The 15941-nt window shown below is 58.0% G+C and overlaps 1 protein-coding gene across 2 annotated transcripts in view; it reads right to left on the minus strand.

The window, feature by feature from the left end:
• The window catches only part of STK32C (serine/threonine kinase 32C), an 80859-nt gene that overhangs the window by 39074 nt on the left and 25844 nt on the right, over positions 1–15941 (minus strand). The window contains exon 1 of one of the 2 annotated variants that reach the window (XM_032609103.1): positions 4998–5075. The exons of the other annotated variant lie outside the window; for it this stretch is intronic. The gene's annotated coding sequence lies outside the window, so the exon portion shown is untranslated. Of the gene's footprint in view, positions 1–4997; positions 5076–15941 lie in introns of those variants that run through there. 2 annotated transcript variants of the gene reach the window in all.

Genomic DNA, 15941 nt, shown 5'->3' on the forward strand with positions numbered 1-15941 from the left:
GGAGACCTGTCTGCGTGGGGTCCGCAAAGGAAACCTGTCTGCATGGGGTCCGCAAGGAGACCAAGGGGCCCCGCCCCACGGGCACCAGCACAGACTCCTCTCGGGGCGGATAAATATTTTAAAACAAGGGTTTTGAGAATATTTATTCTTCAAGGAAGGCTTTTATTTGCAGAGCTGGCCATCGGAAGCACAGCCGTTGCTATGAAAATAGGTCATCTTGACCCAGCCGACAGCATGAGTGGAGGGAGGCTTTCATTCTGTTTCACAAGGGATGAGGCGCCAACACCAGCCCCCTGCCCTGCCCACGGCCTTGGGGGAGCCGCCCCAGGTCCTCTCGGCGGGCCCTGGCTCGGGTCAGGGTCACGGGCCTGAGCCCAGTGGTCACGAGCTGCTTTCCTCGACACCTGTCTCAGTGCTAAACCCAGGAGCCCAGACAGAGCTCTGTCCCCCCAAGGAGTCTTCAGCCGTGTTCCCAGATTGGATGTTTCTCATCCAACCTCAGGGCTTCCCCAGGATACCACCACCCCAGGGAAAAGTCAAGGAGCTCTCTTCCAGAAGCACGGTCAACAGTCTGATGGCTCTGTTTCCAGGGGGACTAACAAGTCGTCCCTGGCTCACGTCTCGCTGACCCTTTGCTGTCCAGACACAGGAGCCCTGGCACTGTCACGGGTGGCTGCACCATCGGTCCTGCCAATGGCTGGGAGGGGACAGGCCACAGGCTCACGGGCAAAGGGGGTGGAGGGAGAAGAGGGGGCCGCTGCTCCCTGAGCACCTGCGCGAAGCAGCAGAGAAGGCCAAATGCTGGCTCTCGTGCAGTGACCACAGGATCCCGAGAGAAAAGGCAAGGCAATGTCTGAACACTTTCCCTGAAGATAAAACTAGCTGCCCTTCGTGTGCGCCTGGCCCAGCCTTCTTTCCCATCCAAGGAGATGGACGCCCTGGCACTGAGCACCGTCAGGGTCCAGCACTCGGGTTGGTGCCCAGCCCCATGAGCAGAGGGCCCCTCCCAACGAGCCACCGTGGGGAGCAGGGTCCTGCTCAGACTCCAGGTGCGGAAGGCAGTCCTTTCATAAGCCGGGGCTTTTCTTAAAACAGACAGAAAGCTGCCCCCAACGAGGAAAGCAAGACAGAAGATGGGCCCTGGAGAGTGAGAACAGATGGGCTGCGGAGTCGTGAGTCATGGCTATGGTTACCGGTGAGGATGCAGGAGCCCAGGGGTGGACGCTCCCCACGGGCCTGGAGGGGCAGCCCTACTCCCGACCCCTCACCCCCACGTCCTAACATCTCGGTGCCTGAGACGGCGTGCGGAGAAGCCGCGGCCAGAGGGCAGCGCTGGGCCCGAGCTGGACCCAGAACCCAGACCAGGCCTGCCCCTTCCCAGCCTGCCCTCAGAGCTTCCTTACCCTCGAGAGATCCCCACAGCAAAAGTGGGGATTATGTGCAAAGCTGTAACAAACACATCGTGGAAATTCATGCCGAAGTTGATCGGATTTTGTCAGACATCCTATGACCCGAAAAGCCCTCCAAGAAAATCATCCTTCTTCCTGCAGAGCTGTACGGCCACAGTGCAGCTCTCGCCCGGCCCGCACAGCCGGGCACAGGCCCACCCTGCCTCCTGGGGCGCCCGGCCAGCCCTCCTGTGTACACGGACACCTGCGCACACAGGGGAGCCGGTCAGCGGACGGTCACTTCAGAGACACGCCGAGGCCTTGATCTGCTCACCACCACTTGTCCTCCAAGGCCGCAGGTCTGCAGGGACCGAGACGCAACAGGCCGAGAGCAGCGGGCCAGGAGGGGGCCCTCTGCGGAGGCCCCAGGGTCATCATCGTGTTTACTGCTCAGAGCAACCAGGCGATGAGGGTGGGTGTTCCCCGAGCGTCCAGCAGACCCCAGTGAGGGACCACAGAAGAGAGGGACGGAGCTCTCCACCTGCCGGCTCGACCCTGCGTGGGACCCTGTGACCAGGGGTTTCCTTGGCCCCCGGGGACGTCTCGAGAACGCCGGGCGGGAGGGTGAAACTCGGGGAGAGGGGAATAGGGTGTTTGCTCTGGCCTGGCCTCTAGACTCCCGAGAAGTGGGGTGGGCAACCTCGAGGTCATTCCTGGGCGCCTGGCAACGGCCGAGCATCACGTGTGCTGCCCACTAGCGTGGGGGGGACCCGTCAGGCACCCCCAGCCACTCTCCACTGTCCTGTATCAGTCAGGACAAGCAGCAGACCCCATGGACAGGGGACAGGTCTCTGTGCCTGAGCCCGCCTCCCGTGGCCCTGGCATCCGTCCTGGCTCCGCCCCTCGGTGGGGGAGGGGAGGGTGGGGCAGCTTCTCAGCACCCCTCCCCTGCAGGGGCCGGCCCGCCTGCACCCACTCCAGCCTGGCCACCCTGCTCCCTTCAGGCCCTTCTCCAGGAAGCCTCTGCAGGCCCCTCGAAGGGCTCACGATCCGCCCCGTGCCTCCTGCCCGTCTGTGTGGCCCCAGCCTGTCGGGGGCGCCCAGCGCAGCCCTGTACCTTCCACCACCGCGGCCCCTTCCCAGCACAACGCCCGGCCTGAGGGCGGGAGCAACGCCCTCGCCCTGTCCTTTCTGAGAAGCAGACTCGGCCAGGATGTAGCAGCGGCCAAGAGACAGCAGAGGCCTCTGGGGGCCCTGGGTTCTGGAACAATGTGGCTTCTGGCGCCCAGGGACAGCTGGGATCCCAGGGGGCCCTGCGTGGCTGGGCCGGAGACCAGCAGGCTGCAGGTGCTGTGCCGGCCCTGCCGGGGGGGACTTGGGGGCGGGCGGGTTCTGTGGGAGACCTCCCTCACGGCTGCGTCCAGAAAAAGCTTCGGTCCATAAAACACCCTTAGTGCTCCCTCTGTCTGTCCTGGATTCCGTCCGTCTCAGGTCGTCTGGAATCGTGTTCCAGCGTTTGATACCAACATCCCCAGACAGCACCGGAAACTCATAAGTTAGTGACGACGGCAAGAGCCAGATGAATAAAGCGTCTCCTGCCGGCTGGGCCCAGCTCCACCGGGACCTGCAGGGAGGCTGCCCGGGACAGACAGCGCCTCCACCTGCTGGGGCGGGGGCAGCCGCGCCTCCCCCCAGGCTGCTGCCTGAGGCCAGCTGCTGGCCGTCTCCCGCCATCCCCGGGTGTTCACCCCCAGCCCCCCAGTACCACCAGCAGGACAGACCTCCAGGACCCCAAGGCCACGGAGCCCCCTCACCAGCCAGGGAACCTGCCCGGGGGCTCCCAGTCCAGACATGCAGACAGACAGGACCGCACCGGGACCGGGCGCTGGGAGGAGGCGTCCCGGCGCGGGTGTCGGGTGGGGGCAGGGATGGGGGAGAAACAGCCCCGGGGAGCCGCCGAGCCCCGAACCCGAGGGGGGTTTGCCCGTGCCAGGCATGCTGATCCCCTATCCGGACACGAGCCCACCCCACTCTCTGGGCGCCCCTCCCTCCTCAGCACTGCTGGGAGGCTCCAGCACACGTGAGCCCCGAATTCGGGGTGTGTGCCTCCTGGGCGCTGGGGGCCAGTACTGGGAGCACAGCAACGGATCCACAAGGGAGAGAATCATGCCCTGGGCGCAGACCACCAGGAGAGGGACGGAGCAGGGCACCCCCTCTGGAAACAAGCAGCTCCCTGGGGGCCCGTGTCAACAGCAGCCCAGCCCCCAGCCCCCGAGAGCGGGGCCCGGCCGGGAGCACGTGGTCAGAGCAGGCCCTGTGTCCCGGGGCAGCACGAGCTGTGCACAGAGGGGCCCTGGGCCACACACAGGGAGCCTAGCTCCTGGAGGGGATAAGGAGAGGGTCTGGATCTGCAGGGATACGGGCAAGGGCCCCGGTTAGAAGTCAAGGCCAACACTTGATGGGAGACGCTCGGCTCAGCACAGGGGCTGGCAAAAGTCCCATCTTTCCATCCACCCTTCCGTCTGCCTGTCTGCAGCCTCTGGGCTCCCGACCACAGACCTGCCAAGCCACTGCCGCCTTCCCCAGAGAGGAAGGACAGAGGGGCCTCTGAAGAAGGGGTGGAACCTGACGGCCAGAGACTGAAGCAAGGGGGCACCGAGGTCCCCGGGTGCCACCAAGCAGCAGAGCCAGGAAGAGGGGGCACAGGCGCAGAGCCTGGCACCCACCGTCTACTTGCTGGCTCTGTGGATGTGACAGCTGTAGGGACCTCATGTGAGTGGAATCCCACGATACCTGTCCTTTTGTGTCTGGCTTATTTCACTGAGCACAGGGTCCTGCAGGCTCATCCACGTCACAGCACGCGTCAGGATTTGCGTCCTTTTCAAGGTGAACGATATTCCATGGCATGGAGAGTCCGTGCCTTGCTTATCCCCCCATCCGTGCTGGGCGCCAAGTCGCTTCCGTGTGTTAGCTGCTGTGAGCGTGAGGGCGCAGATGTCTCTTGAAGACCTGCTTTCAGCTCCTCTGGATAAAGACCCAGAAGCGGAGTGGCCGCGTCGTATACGGTTATTCAGGTCCTTGAGGAACCACTACGCTTGCCCCACACCCTCACCAGCACTTGTTGTTTTCTGTTTTTGGGGGGGCGAGGGGGGCTCCAGGGATCCATGAGCAACCGGGTGCCGCCTGACTGGGAAGGTGTGTGCGTGTGTGCGTGCGTGCGTGCACTTGTGTTTGCACATTTACACACACGTGCATGCATGGCTGTGTGTGCAGAAGCTGACCTGTGCCCAGGCCTGGCGGGGCCCCTCATCCACCCGAGTTCCAGGCCCCCAAAGGCTCCCACACCCTGGGGCTTCGGGCTGTGCCACCTGCAGCACTGCTTGGACTAAATGCTGCTTTTAACCCCTTCTTATCCAAGTGGGGTCCCCAGACCGCAGGCTGGGAGATCGTCCTTACCCCACCTGAGCGCCTTCCCCTGAAGCCTCCCGGGACACCTGGCCAGGTGGGACCACCAGCCCGGCACATCCTCCCCTCTGTCGGGGCTGGGATGTAAGCGACCGTCTGGGGGCCGCACACAGGAAGTCAGAGCCTCCCCTGCAAAACGCTCACCTCAGACCGACGGGGACGGGGCCCCTGCTGGGCAGCTAACTTAAGTGGAGGAGCCAGGTTTACACCCGCCTTAACGATCCATCAGCCTTCAAGTGGCGGCTGGTTAACTATTAATCCTGCCCCACCGTGCAGCCTCCACCGTTGCCATAGTTTCCTGTTTCTGGACAAGGGCGGGGCCCAGAGCCACACACATCACAACACAAATGGCATTAAGTTTAATTCAGGAAAGAAAAAGTACAGGCAAAGCCCCGGTGCTGGGAAAGAGGGGGCCACAAGGCAGGAGCTCCTGCTACAGGGCCATCCCCGCCCCCACCCCCAGAAGTGGTCCCGCGCCCCGTGCCACCAGACTTGGAGACTGGCCGTCAGCAGCCTCGGCGGGACCCCGCCTGCTGAGCTGGAGAGAGACACACCGAAGGCCCACCTGAGAAAGAAAGGCCAGCTGGGTTTGGGACAGCGCAGCTGCGGGGCAGTCGGCGGGCTCAGAAGACCGGCCGTGGCGTCAGCAAGGCTGACCCCCTGGGGAGGGCAGGCAGCGCATCTCTGCCCCTTGGCCCATCCCGTCCCGTGGGCAAGAGAACCACACCACCCCAGCCCCAGCCCCGCCACACGCAGGCTCCTGCACCACGACCCGAGGGGGCCGAGCCCTTCCAGAGCAAGAAGTCCCGCGCGCTGCGTGGGGGACGGGGCGCAGCACCAGGGCCGGCCCGGAGCCCTTTCAGGAAGCCGGAGCCCCTGCTGGCAGTCGGTCCCCGGGTGCCTGCTTCCCGGCCCTCGCCTGGGGGACCATGTCACTCAAGGCGCAGGTCCGCTGAGGCTCATGCCGACGCAGCGCCATCAGGCGCCGGCACGGCACACGCTCTGCTCCGCACACGGGGCACCCAGCTCGGGCGGGCTGCGCGCTCCGGAGGCGAGGCCCTGCCCTCTGCCCTGCTCACCCGGCCACGGCGGCCACGTGGCACCCTTTTAATCGCGGGATGACACACGTCATTATACAGGGAGGGAGGCGGGGGAGACGAGGCCCCGTCCAAGTTTGCTCCACACACCACAGCAGCGCCTGTGGGCTCCCTACATGGCCAAGGCCCAGAGCCAGGACGTCCAGAGGACTGGCTGGGCCCCTTGTTCTTCCAGACCCTCTGCCACTGGACCGTCCCTCTGGATCCCACCAGGAGGCTCAGGTTGGGCCCTCATCCCCTCCGTCGTCCCTGTGGGGGTGGGACGGCAGTCAGACTGGCTGCCACCCCTTCCATGGACCTCAGGGGGCTCGAACACACCCTGAGCGACGGTCACCGCTTCCCCGGAGCCAGCAGGCCAGCCCGGCGCCCGTGCGTCACACCAAAGGCCCCGATGTGCACTGGGCAGTCCTAGACAATCCCCCTGGGAAGTAACCTGCCTCCGTCCCTCCCGCCCCCTGTGGCCAACACTCACCCTGCACCCCAGGTCGGAGCCGGGCCACCACGGAACCAGACAAAGTAGACACGGGCGTTTCCTGCACGTCCAGGCTCCGTGGGGAGGACACAGAAACAGAAGGGGCCCAGGGCTTCTGGAGGGGCAATCGCACACAAGCTCCCTGCCCGGCTCCTCCAGCCCGTCCAATCCACTCGGAGGTGCAGGACCGTCCACACCGCACCTGTAGCGCCCTGGAAGCCCCTGACGTGGGAAGGAGGCAGGCCCGGGGTCCTGGTGCTTGTTCTGTTCCAGCGAATCAACCCCACACAGGTGCACGCGACACCCAGTGAGGGGAGCACCGGGATGGGGGCCTGCTGGGAAGTTCCAGCGGGGTCCATGGCGGGATAAGACAGTAAACAGGAGAGGATTCGAGCAAGCGCATGGGGGCCCCGAGGCGGTGCTGGACCCACAGACACAGACGCGGCCGAGGACTGTGGACATGGAGCCCACGGAAGCAGGCAGAGAGAGGGCGGGAACAGCGCAAGCAGGGCCACCCTCGCCCCGATGACCCCAGTGCCCGTCAGCTCGTAATGGATAAAGGCGACGTGGGAGGTCCACACAACAGGGTGTTATTCAGCCATAAAGGGGGTGCAGCTCTGACGCCCGCCAGGGTCCAGACAAACCTTGAGGACATACGCGGAGTGAGAGCAGCCAGCCCTGAACACCACGGTGCAGGACTCGTGCACACAGAGCGTCCAGAACGGGCAAACCAGAGACGGAAGTGGATGGCGGCCTCCAGGGAGGGGGCATGACGCCGACCACGCGGGTGTCCTCCCGGGGCCATGACAACGTCCTGGACCTAGACAGAGTGGTGGCTGCACGACCCCGGAAACGCACTGAAAGCTGCCGAGTTGTTCGCTTTAAAATGGCAAATTTTACGTGGATCTCCCCTCAGTAAAAAAATCAGTGTTATTTAACAGGTGACTCACGACCCAGTCAGATCTGCGCGGGATGCACCTGCATTTCCTACTCAAGGTGACCGCCCCGGGTGGGACTCGGGAGCAGGACCGCCCTGAACCCCGTTCCTTCTCGGTGGAAGAGGTAATGAAGTCACGTGCGTAGCTAAGGCAGCTTTGTTCTGACATTAAACGATGCTAAGTTCATAAAAATCCCAGCCTCATCCATCAAACAAATCTGTATTTTATTTATATTCAGCCTAGTTTCAAAAAAGCGCTGGAGGCAGTGACCCGTTTCCTTGGCCCGTCCCTGCAGCAGAGTAGCGCGTTCTGTCTGGAAAGATGTGGGAGCTGACACGACAGCCCCGGAAGGAGCGAGCTCTGCGCAGTCGCCCTCCAGCCAGCACAGGCCGCCTCCCCGCTCGGCCCAGCTCTCCGGGGACCCGGCGCCTTCCCTGCCACATGCTGCCCGGGCCTGGCCTGTCAGACTGGAGCGGCACGTCTGGATGCAGGGTGGCGGGTGGAGCAGAAGGCGGGAGGAGCAGGTGGGGCCGTCACCACACCCTGGGGAGCCCATCGGAGCCACGGCTGGAGCGAGGACAGCGGAGCTGAGCTGGGCGGCAAGACCTTCAAGGCCAGTTACCCCCCACCCCCGGACTTCCCATTCCTCGGGCCGCGTCCCCTTCTCACTGAAGGCCCTTGAGTTGGGATCCCCGAGGCCAGGCTGCATCTGACTTAGCCGGGCCACCTGTGCCCGGTGTGGCTGGCTCTGCACCCCCGCTCTGGCCTGCTCTCCATCCTGAGCTGACGCCCTGCGGGCACGCTCCTGGCATCCACTGGGCAATGACTGCTGACACCCACCGCCCAGAGGTCCGCTCTTCTCCAGGGGCCCTGGTTCTCGCTCACATGTTCTCAATCAATCCGTCAAGCTCTTTGGAATTCACCTGGGCTGTACATCAATTTGCAGAGAACTGACATCTTTCCGGTACTTATATCCTTCACTTATTTAGGGCCCCGTTTCTCTACACAGACGTTGCACGTCTTTTGCTGGTTGTTGCTATCATACAAGGTATTTTAAGGGCTTTCCTGAGGCATAACTGACACACAGTCCACTAAACCCCTGAGGTGCAGGACTGGTCAGTCTGACATGTGCACATGCCACAGAACTGTCACCACAGTCAGGAGCAGCTCGTCACAGGTCACCATGAGGAGAGCAGGGTCTACATCTGAGGGGGAGAAGGTACTTGCCATACATATGTCCACAATATCCAGAATATATAAAGAGCTCCCACAAATCAATAAGAAAAAGACTAAAACAATAGAAAACCACTATAGGTCTTGAATAGGCAGCTCGTGAAAGAGGATATCCTAATGCCCAGCCTAGCCCAGGAAAGGGAGCTCCATGCTTTAGCCACTAGGGATGTGGAACTAAACCACAGTGGGACTCCAGCCCACCCACCAGAGAGCCTGAAACTGCAGAGGCCGACAAAGCAGAGGCTGGCAAGGGTGTGGCCAACATTGCTAACGGGAGTGAAACTGTGCCATTACTTCAAAAACTGTGGGCCAATAGCTGGTAAAGTGAACTGGATAAGATCCTATGGCCCAGGGACTTCCCTGGTGGCGCAGTGGTTAAGCATCCGCCTGCCAATGCAGGGGACACGGGTTCAAGCCCTGGTCCGGGAAGACCCCACATGCCGCGGAGCAACTAAGCCCGTGCGCCACAACTGCTGAGCCTGCGCTCTAGAGCCCGTGAGCCACAATTACAGAGCCCATGTGCCACAACTACTGAAGCTCACGCGCCCTAGAGCCCGTGCTCCGCAACGAAGAGTAGCCCCCACTCTCCGCAACTAGAGGAAAGAAAGCCCATGCGCAGCCATAAAGATCCAACACAGCCAAAAATAAATAAATTTTTTTAAAAAGATCCTATGGCCCAGCCAACCCTCGCCCAGAGACACACACGTATGTTCACCAAAAGACACGCACGAGGGGTCAGGAATATGGTCAAAACTGGAGAGCACCCAAGATGCCCAACATCAGCACAACGCACCAGCAACGTGTGATCTATTCACACAAAGAATTCCAGACACAAAGGGAGTGAACGGACTCCAATGGCAGCCAGCAGCTCTGGTGGATCTCACACCCTACCCCCAACGCGACACACTGAGAGAAAGAAGCCAGGCACGTAAGACTAAGAGTTCATTCATACAGGGCTTCCCTGGTGGCGCAGTGGTTGGGAGTCCGCCTGCCGATGCAGGGGACGCGGGTTCGTGCCCCGGTCCGGGAAGATCCCACGTGCCGCGGAGCGGCTGGGCCCGTGAGCCATGGCCGCTGAGTCTGCGCGTCTGGAGCCTGTGCTCCGCCACGGGAGAGGCCACAGCGGTGAGAGGCCCACGTACCCCCCCAAAAAAAAAAAAAAAGAGTTCATTCATACAAAGTTACATTTTATAGACATACTTTATAGACATTCCTTGTTTGTTGTTAGAAAAATACATATTTTCAAGTTATCAGATACAGAATCTACGAATGTCTATTGTTGTATTTACAGTTAATTGTGATCTTTTATTACTGCGTTTCCTCAACCTAAAAATAATAGAGATATACTGAAATCTCCCACTTGGATTTATCCATTCTTCTCTGCAGGCACTTCATATATTTTGAGGCTATTTTGTTATGTGCACACGTTTGTAAACAAAACATATCAAAACGTGTAGGATGTAGCCAAAGTGGTGCAGAGAGGGAAATTCACAGCTCTAAGTACTTAGATTAGAAAAAGCCAGAAGACAGCAAAAGAAGAGCAAAGTATATAAAGAAGGAAGAAACTAATAAAGAATGGAGACCAGTTAAACCGAGAAAAACAACACAAGAACATCAACAAAGCCAAAGGCTGCTTTTATAAGATTCATAAAATCCATGAAACCGTTGGAAGGATTTTAGAAAGAGGATGTCATTACAGATTCTACAGGCATTTCAGGGGATAATAAAGAAATATCATGAACAACTTTATGTCATCAAATTATACTATGTAGATGAAATGGGAAAATTCCTTGAAATGCATAATTTACCAAACTAACACAAAAATAAATACACAATCTGAACAGCCTTAAAACTGTTTTTTAAAATAATGCATTCATAGTTGAAAACCATTGTATGAAAAAGAACTCCAGCCCAGTGGCTTCAGCAGTGGGGTCCATCAGGTTTTTAGGGAAGAAACAATATATCAAAATCTTACACAAAGTAACTCAGAAAACAGAGAAAATGAGTACTTCCTCACTCATTTTGTGAGACCAGCATTTTCCTGATATCAAAACCTGATAAGGACATGACAAGAAAAGAAAATTACACACCAATATTCCTCATGAGCACAAATGCAAAATTCCTTAACAAAATATCATCAAATTAGCAGCAATACATGCAAAACAGAATCTGTCGTGACTGAGTGAGGTTTATGCCAGGAATGCAAGGTTGGTTTGACTTTGAAAATCCAACCCTTTGAGTCACTACACTAAGAGAACAGAGACGGAAGCTCATACGATCACCTCTATAGATGCAGAAACTGCCATTTACTATGAGTCATTGTGCTTCAGTAGAGCTGTTAAAATGTCCTGTACAACAGCATCTGACAAAACGCACAGCCGTTCACTATGAAGACGCTCAGCAAACTGGAACAGAACAGCACCTCTCCACTGAAAGAAAGGGTGTCTGCAAAAAGTCAGCAGCTAAAACCGTAATTAATGGTGACATAATGAACACCTTCGCCCAAAGATGGGGAGCGGGGCAAAGCTGGCCACTCTCACTACTTCTGTAAACACAGTTCTGGCCCAGCCAGTGATCAAAAGAAAAGAAGTTAAAAAAAAAAACTGGAAAGGAAGAAGTCAAAATGTTTGGATTCACAGATGACAGAGCTGTCTACAGAGAAAATCTTAAAGAATCTACAAACCCCTCCTAGAACTAATAAGTGAATTAAGCAAAGTCACAGGATACAAGGTTTACACAAAAATGTATTGGATTTCTAATAAATAGCAACAACCCCCTGAGATTTAAAAAATTCCACTTACAGGGCTTCCCTGGTGGCGCAGTGGTTGGGAGTCCGCCTGCCGATGCAGGGGACGCGGGTTCGCGCCCCGGTCCGGGAGGATCCCACGTGCCGCGGAGCGGCTGGGCCCGTGAGCCACGGCCGCTGGGCCTGCGCGTCCGGAGCCTGTGCTCCGCGGCGGGAGGGGCCACAGCAGTGAGAGGCCCGCGTACCGCAAAAAAAAAAAAAAAAAAAATTCCACTTACAATAGCACGAAAAGCATCAAATACATATAGGAATAATATATCTGAAGAAAAGCGTGCAAGACTCATACATATAACGTTACAAAACACTGTTAAGGGAAATCAAAGAAGGCCTAAATCAGTGGAGAAATGCCCCTTAGCCCTGGGTTGGAACCGTGAACACTGAAGAGGTCACTTCTCCCCAGATTTATCTGTAGGATCCATGCAATTTCAGTCAAACCCCTAGCGGGCTCTTTTTTGTAGAAACTAGTAGGCAAAGACTAAAATTTATGTGGAAACGTAAAGGACCTAGAATAGCCAAAATAATCCTTTAAAAAAAAGGAGAGCAAAGTTAGAGGACTCACACTATCTGATTTCAAGACTTAAGACTGGTGCCGGTGTGAGGACAGACACATGGAGCAAAGGACAGAGGGTTGTTCAGAAACTGGCCGGCACCATCCGTGGCCAACTGGTTTTGGACAAAAGCACTAGGGCAGGCTCACGGGCAATGTCCGCCTTCAGCAAACGGAACCAGAACCACCAGGCTGCCGTCAGGAACAACATTAACCTTGACCGCACCTCACACCATGCCCCCAGATAATTCTAGATGGACTACAGACGTAAACCCAGAAGTTGAAAGTATCAACTTCTTCCTAGAAGAAAAACTAGGATAATATTTTTGCAACCTAAAGACAGGCAAAGATTTCTTAGACATAATGCCCAAAACACCAACCGTAAAAGAAAAAAGTTGGTAAGTTTTCCTGCATCAAGATTTAAAATGTGTGTTCTTTAAAAGTCACCATGGAGGAAATGAAAAGTCAAACCCAGGAGAAGTATTTGCAACACATTTGCAACAAAGGACTTGTAACCAAACTATATAAAGAACACTTGCAAATCAATAATAAAATGACAAACACGCAACTTAAAAATGGGCAAATATGTGGATAGACAATTCACCAAGGAGGAGGTACAAAAGGCCAACAAGCACAGGAAAGGACACGTAACGTCATCGGACACCAGGCAACAGAAATTACCACCCCCCGAAAAGGGTACCACCGCTTCCCGTCGGAACAGCCCGTGATGGACCGACACACCAGGGGTCCACCCAGATGCGGAATAGTCAGCCCCGTAAGCTCTGGTGGGGATGGAGCACAGCACGTCACTTTGGAGAACTCGTTGGCAGGTTCTTACAAAGTTAAATGTGCACGGACTGTGCGACCAAGCAATTCCATTCCTAGATATTTACCCAAGAGAAACCAAACAGATGTCTACACGGGAATGTTCTCTGCAACCTTATTCCTAACAGCCACATCCTGGAAACAACCCAAACACCCATCAGCAGGAGAGCGGAGCAGGAAATTGAGTTGTATTCGTACAATATAGAACAGTACTCGCAATTTTCTTTTAAAAAAAGAACAAACTACTGACACGTAACAAGATGGATGAATCCTCAAGACACTGGACTGAATGAAAGAAGCCAGATTTAAAAGAGCACGCTGTGTATGACTCTGACTACGAAAGTTCAAGGGCGGACAAAACTAACCCGCAGTGACGGACACAGCACCAGCGTGTGCCTGTGGGAGAAGGTGTGCTACCTCGAGCAGAGCAGGACGGAAGGCTCCAGGACTGTGGAAATGCTTGGATCTGGACTGGGGTCTTGGTTACACAGGCGGACACGTGTAAAATCCCATCAGCTGGACGCTTCAGCTCTGTGCACTTTGCCGTAATTACACCTCAGTGGAGATACACAAACACATGTTATGAATATTTTGTGGAGGGGGAGTTTGGGTACCCAATTTACTGTATTACAGGAAAGAGTCCTCCACTATCTGAGCGCAGGAAACTAAGGACCAACCAGAGAGGCTGGGCCATCTGCCCACAGTCACAGGGCCACCGAGCAGAGCGGGCAGGATCAGAACCCACGACCCCGCGTGTCAGGATGGGGGCGGAGGTGGCGGTGCGGAGGCGGGGGAGGGGGGCGAGTTTATGGTGAGGGCCGGGAGTCGGCCAGAGCGCTTTCGGGGCAGGGGTATTCAGAGTGGGCTCAGACGGTTAGAAGCAGCTCCCAGGAGCACGGACGTCACACGAGCATCACATCGGGTGAGCAGCCAGCCCGGGGCCTGGGATTGAGGGGGAGGGGAGCTGTGAGCACAGGCCAAGAGGGGCTGCAGCGGCTGCCTCTGCCACTTGCCGACGCACTCTGGGAGTGGGCAGCCCGGCCAGGGTGGCGGCTAGGGCTGGGCTGCGGGGGTCTGCTGGGCCAGATGCCCTCCCCCACGCCTGCTGCCACGGCGTAAGCTAAGCTGGCCGTCTAGCCCACACAGAAGTGGGCGAAGGCTGAGACCGCTCCAGCAAGGCAAGCTGGGTGACCCTGCACAGCCCATCAGCACCAGCCGGGGCCCACACAGGCCCACTGCCCTCTCTCCTCTCCCTGCCCCAGAGCCTATGCCCACAGCAGGGCGCACAGCTGGGACTCTCCAGGCCAGCCCAGGCCTACCGGGCGCGCTTCCCCGCTCCGTGGCTTCTCTGGCCGGTGACGCGTATGCCCTGGGCAGAGCCAACAGCTGAACCAGGGACCCAACCCCCCTTTAGAAGCAGGGTGCTGGGTGCAGGGCGCTGGTCTCCTTTTGGGGTCCCTTGAAAACTGGCCAAAATGGGAGAAGTTGGCCCAGCACAGAACTCCCTTTTACTCTGGAGCCCAGTGGTGCACTCGGATCACACCTGTGTGCGCGTGTGTGCCTGTGGGTGCAGCTCCCTGTGCGTGTGTCCCTGTGTGCACGTGTGCACTCACGTGTGTGCCTGTGCCGGTGAGCATGTGTCGGTGGGTGCACGTGTGCGTGTGCCTGTGGGTGCAGCTCCCTGTGCGTGTGTCCCTGTGTGCACGTGTGCACTCACGTGTGTGCCTGTGCCAGTGAGCATGTGTCGGTGGGTGCACGTGCGTGTGTGCCTGTGGGTGCAGCTCCCTGTGCGTGTGTCCCTGTGCCGGTGAGCATGTGTCGGTGGGTGCACGTGCGCGTGTGCCTGTGGGTGCAGCTCCCTGTGCGCGTGTGTCCCTGTGTGCACTCACGTGTGTGCCTGTGCCGGCGAGCATGTGTCGGTGGGTGCACGTGCGTGTGTGCCTGTGGGTGCAGCTCCCTGTGCGTGTGTCCCTGTGTGCCCGTGTGCACTCACGTGTGAGCATGTGTCGGTGGGTGCACGCGCACGTGTTCCTGTGTGCACCTGTGTGTGTGGTGTGTGTGCGTGCACAGTCGTGGCGCACAGACACCTGCACAAGCCCTCTTCGAGTGGCTGTACTGAGGCCAGCCCCAGGTCTGACAGCCACGTCCTGCTGGAAGCTGCCCGCTTTGCTGGCATCCCGGCAGTTCCTGAGCTGCGGGAAGAGATGCAGCGGGCAGATTTGTGCCCGCTGAGCCAGATCTTCCCGGCCGCTGCGGGGAGGCGGGGGTGCTTGGGAGAAAGCTGTCGAGGCGAGTATGGGGCCTCGCAGCCATTTATCACCCCCATCGCCCCGCTAAGAACGCCACCTCGCCCAGCCTCCTCCCTGCACCTGCTGGGCCTCAGGCTGGCAGATGGATGGGTTCATCCCCAGAGGCACAAAGGCCCTCGCTGAGCTGACGAGAGGGGACGGTCTCACTCCCGGGTGCCAGCGTACACATCGAGAGCTGCCAGGCCCCAGGCTGCCCATCTACCTGGGAGCATCTCGCCTCGGCATGCAGAGGTGGGGCAGCCCCGGGTCCCTCTTAGCTCACACGCCCTGGGCATGTATTATTGGTTAATATCCTACACATTCACCAGGGCCTCAACAACAACCAGTTCCTATCCACTTGGCCTCCTAACAGCTCTCAAACACATCAGTGGGGTTTTTGACGGTGCTTTTCTATGTTCACTAAAGGGCCTCACCCAGAGGGCAGCCTCCAATCAGAAGAGGAAGTTGTTTGTCCCAAAAGGTGCTCTGAGGTTCCGGTGCTGAGTCCCTGGCAGGTGCACGCTGGGGTGACCGCGGTGCCACCTGAGGGACTCAGCAAAGCACCTCTGCAGCACCAAGCCCGGTCCTCTGCACCCACAGAGGCTTGTTGAACGAATGAATGAGTGAACAAGTGCGTGAGTGAAAGACGAACCACAAGGACGCCCCCTGCGCTGACCCCGGCCCCCGGCCAATGGGGCTTTTCCCTCCGAGGTGGACTCCTGCCTGACCAGATGCTGGGCTTTGGTTACTTGCTTTTTAAGATCCGTGGGATTCTGGAAACACACAGGGAATCCAACCATCTGCAAGATGAAGTGTTCAGGCCGGAGTCAAGGAGAGAGTTGCCACGGGTCTGTGACCCTGAGGGGCTTTCGCACGGGACAG

The sequence above is a fragment of the Phocoena sinus genome, chromosome 16 (genome assembly GCF_008692025.1).
Source record: "Phocoena sinus isolate mPhoSin1 chromosome 16, mPhoSin1.pri, whole genome shotgun sequence".
Classification (NCBI taxonomy): Eukaryota; Metazoa; Chordata; class Mammalia; order Artiodactyla; family Phocoenidae; genus Phocoena; species Phocoena sinus.